The sequence below is a fragment of the Fukomys damarensis genome, unplaced genomic scaffold, assembly GCF_012274545.1.
Source record: "Fukomys damarensis isolate Sample0158 unplaced genomic scaffold, DMR_v1.0_HiC HiC_scaffold_10, whole genome shotgun sequence".
In the NCBI taxonomy this organism is placed as follows: domain Eukaryota; kingdom Metazoa; phylum Chordata; class Mammalia; order Rodentia; family Bathyergidae; genus Fukomys; species Fukomys damarensis.
Window position 1 is genome coordinate 21,899,444 of NW_022900922.1, and position 5,106 is coordinate 21,904,549.

The following is a 5,106-nucleotide window of genomic DNA, read 5'->3' on the forward strand; positions in this document are numbered from 1 at the left end:
TTTGATGTGAGTGGCCCACAACATGCACTTTGAGAAACACCCCCATACAAGCATCCATAACCTAGCAATCTCTGAATTGTAACTTAGCTTCTTTGGCAATGATGGCATAGAAAACTCCCTTGCATATAGCATCTTTTATGCAACTAATGCTACCATTGTTCCCATGCCTGCTTATTTAGACTATCCTGCCAATTGGAATTACCTCTTTTACTGAAGTTGTTTCTCAATTAACAAGTAATGTACTCAAAGAAAATACACTGGATGAGAAAGAAAGGTATTGCTCAAAGGTATAGGTTTCCCTGCCTATTTGAAACATATTTATTACACCCAATTAAAAAAACAGATGAATAGGGATGTGTAGGAGAAAGGAAAGAAGGGAAACAAATAAATACAAGTAAAGGAAAAAAAATAGAAACAAAGTCTTTGTAAATAGGGAGGGGTGGAGGGGTTGAAGGGAGGGCAGGGGAATGGGGAAAAAAATAAGAACCAAGATACATTACATAAAGGTAGAAATTCCCAATGATGAATGTCAGCATATTGTATACCTAAGATGTACCAATAAAACACTATGTGGAGCTGGGGATGTAGCTTAGTGGTACAGTGCCTGCGTGGGAAACGCAAGGCCCTGAGTTAAAAAACAATCAATCAATCAAATCAAACGAAACACATATATGGCTTACTGGGTTATCATAAAGCAAACATCCACGTGATTACCACCCAGGGTCGCAAATGCAACTTTTCCTCACCTGGAAGACCTTTTCTTGTGTCCCATTCTGAACACAACACCTTTCCTCTCACCAAAAGTAACCATTAGCCTGACATTTACAGTCTTCACTTCTTCAAAGTTTTTTCACCCAAATATGCATGCCTAGGAACTACAGTTTAGTCTGGCCCACTTGCAAAAATAAAAGTGTCAGTATGTCTTTTTAAGTCTCTTAGTCATCCCTTTTATTTGTTGAAGGATCTTGAAGGATGTAGTAGGTTGAATGGTATCCCCTGCCCCCAAGGTATGTCTATCAGAACCTATGATTTTGATTTTATTTAGAAAAGGGTATCTTTGCAGAACAATCAAGGTAAGGATGTCAAGATGAGATCAAGATCAGAGTAGGCCCTAACTTTAATCTTAAGACACATTATAAAAGGAGAAGACCTTGTGAACATCAAGGCAGAGTGAAACGCGAGTGTCTACAAATCAGAATCACCAAGGGTTGTTGGGACTCACTCGAGGCTAGGGAAGAAGCATGTGGTCTGCTCTGCAGAGCCTCCAGAGGGACCCAACCTGGGCACATCTTGACTTTGGACTTCTGTCCTCCAGAACTGTGAGAAAACACCTTTCTTTCTTACCTGCTTTTCCTTCACTTTTCTTTTCTCTTCTCTTTTCCCCCTCCTCCTTTTTCTCCTCCTTCTCCTGCTTCCTCCTCCCCCTCCCTCCCTCTTCTCCTCTTCCTCCTTCTCCTTCACCTCCTCCTTTATCTTCTTCTCCCCCTTCCTCCTTTTTCCTCTCCACCCCTCCCTACTGGAGTGGAACGAAGGGCACTGTACCACTGAATGACATTCCCTGCCCTTTCTACAGTTTTCCTTTTCAGACAGGCTCTTACTGAGTTGCCCAGGCTAGCCTCCAACCTGAGCTCCTCCTACCTCAGCTACCCAAGTCCTGGGATTACAGGCATGTGCCACTGAGCCCTGCTCATCCTGATCCATTTTGATTACAGTCCAGCAGTTTCTCCTCTGTGTAGGACCCTCTATATAGGACTCCCTGAAAAGGGGGTGCCAGGAGTCAGTTTTGAGACAAGACGAGGCTGTTCTGGGTCTGCCGACTTTGGAGCCATAATCCTTTGATCTCACCTGCCACTAGAGAATAACACCTTCCTTGGCTCTAAAGGCCATCCTCACATCTGTCACTGGTACCCCAGTGGAGGTCTGTCAGCTGTTTAGGGGTTCTCCTGGTCCTGTGTCCTGTGAGTACCACCCATCTCTCCCTCCACCCTCACACACTGCTGCTGACAGCTCAGGGCTATTACAGCAGTTCAGGAGCTAGTGGGGCACTCTGTCACTGACTTTGTAAATATTGCCTGTGGGTTGTACTGTGCTACATCCCCAGCCTTCTTCCACTGTGTTTAAATTTTGAGACGGAGCCTCACACAGTTGCCCAGGCTGGACTTGAACTTCTGATCCTCCTGCCTCATCCTCCCAGAGTGCTAGGGTTACATGAGGGAACCACCGTGCTGGCTGCTCGTGGGTTTTTGTTTTACTCTTTGGGTATCCTTGCCGTTTTCATGTGAGGGTAAAGGGAGATAGAAGAGCAGTGCTGTAAGAGTCACCATCTCCAGGTTTCCCTTCCCTTTCCTTTCTAGCTCACCATATTGGGTTGCCGTTGAAGGAATGTCTTCTAGACGGACATTTCCACAAGCAATACAGAAAGAGTTACAAGATGTTTTCTTTCTAGGTTCTCAGAGAGCACTTGCAAAAGTGGGCTGAAGAAGAGAACGGGAACGCAGTTCCTTAGGTCAGTCAGGCAGTGATTCGAAGCACATTTGGAACAGAGGGAGGTGGAGGAACATACACTTATCTCTTCATATTTTGTAGTCTGCTTGTTCCTCTTTCTTGTGGGTTTTAAAGAGGGAACACTTGGCAGCAAGCATATTATAAATGGGCTTGTGGGCAGAAAATTACTTTTTCTTTTCCACCTTGGTTTCCTTGACAGCACTCCCTCTTGATTCCCATTCTATCCCTCTGATTTCTGAATCTTGTCGATAACATCATTTTCTTGTATTCTCTTAAAAATCTCTTCTTCCTTTTCTACCTGTTCTGTACATTCTACCTGTCCCGTGTTTCTGAGATATAATAATAGTTACCATTGTAAAGTGCATAATTTAATACATTCACAATGTTGTATAACCTTCACAACTATCTGTACCCAAACCTTTTCAACATCCCCAACAGAAACTCTGCTCCCATTAAACAATAGCTTCCCACCCCCACGTTCTCTCCTTCCCTTGCAGCTATTATTCTATTTTCTGTTGCTATGAATTTGAGTATTCCAGGCACCACATGTAAGTATAATCTTACAATATTAATCTTTGTGTGTCTGGCCTATTTCACTTGACCTAATGTTTTCAAAGTCGATCTGTACACATATATACATGACATTTTGCTTATCCATTTATCTATCAATGGACTCTTCAGTTGTTGTACCTTTTGCCTATTGTGAATAATGTTGTTATGAATATTGGTGTGTGAATATCTCTTCAAGTCTCTGCTTTCAATTCTTTGGGATATATGCTTAGTAGTGGAATTTCTGGGTTATATTATAGTTCTATGCTAAACCTTTTGAGACATTTCCTGGACAATCTTGTCCTTATCTACACTTTCAACTACAGTTTATGTAGTGTTGTCAACAATTCTGTGCCATCCAATACACTAGCCATTGATTCCATTTGTCTAATCAGCACATTAAATGATAAAGAGTATGACTAGGGAACTGAATTTTTTTAAAGTTCTATTTAATCTTAGTTTATTAAATCCAAATTGAAATGGCCACATGTAAGCTAATATACTCCCCAACATAATCTGTGGGCTGTGAAGTTTTTAAATTCTATATTACTAATCCTTCCATTTTTCACTGTTCAAATATGTAATTATACCCCACATTGACCATGGACCATAGTCCAAATATGCCCAGTCCTGAATGCTATCATCCTGAATGCTGAAGTCCAAAAGATCAAAATCCCTAACATCTAAACTTCCAAAAGCTCAAAATCTCAAGAACATAATTCTGGAAAACAATTTTTTAAAAAATACTTTAAAAGAGATTTGCATTTTAAAGAGGAGTTTTATTTGAGAAATGTAAAAGTATGACAATGCTTTACAGGTCATTTTTTCATAATAAAATAGGTAATAACAGCATACATATTTTTGCAAGTATAAACACTCAGGTATCTTAATGACAGTCACACGTGTGTAACAGTCATGCACAGCTGCAGTGTATTCATAAGGAAATGGACAAGGAGGTAAAATGTATAAATGCCTATCCATGGTTATTAGCTGTGTGTACCCAGCTCTATAACTGTGGTTACTGAAATACCTAAAAGGTTAACCTGTCTTTTGACCAGATAAATCAAGAACTGCAATTAATCAATGTTGAGTTTGCAGTTACCCCAGAAGCTGAGGTCTCAAGAAATAATCCTATACAAATGCAGCCAAATAGAAAAGACATCTCACCATTTATTGAGGAAATTTTAACTTTTTATATACATGCATGATGCTTACACACAAAGCCAATTATGATAATGCACTGTTGCTGAGTCAAATTTGTGAAAAATGTGTAAAACAAATAAGAACTCTATAAATATCCTTATATAATTTATACTTCCAGTATTGGAAATGATGAGAAGATGAAATACGCAGCATAGGAAATCGTAAAAGTTAATGCTGACAGTGTCAAATGGTATAGAAAAACTTTTAAAAAGGAGAAAAGAGAGGAAAACCCCAAGAAAACTGAAAAGAAAATTCAACATACACAGAAGTATATTACTGGAATAGATGATGGACAGTTGCATAGATGTCTGTAAGAGCGGTCTGACTTGTGATCATTGATTATATTTTGAAGTCTTGTGTCATGATTGGCTTCTTTTTTCTTTAGGGTGTGGCTACATATTGAACTGCTTTGTTTTTTAATTCTGTGATTTGATTTCCAAAAATATGATCATTCCGTTAAATTTCTCATCTTCTATTATTCTTTGCTTCTGTGTTATTTTGGTTTCAGAAATTCAGTCCATATGCCCACACACAGAATACAATTTGATAGAAACAGTACTGGTGATTGAACAGCCTTGTGCTATGGCTAAGTGTCTTCTTATCTTACTGTGCACATAATTACTTTTGAACTAGTCAGTAACTTTGCAGGCTTCTTAAAGCAAAAGCAACTTTAATTCATTAAAAGCTCCTGGAATTTTCATCAGCTGGAAAGAATGTCAATGCAGGCACATGATGCATTTTTAAGTTCTACTTTTCAGCCTTGTTGCCAAGTTGAGTGGTCAGTCCACTCATCTGAATTTTCCACCAAATACATTGCTAAAGACAAACTTTTTTTTTTTTTTTTTTTGG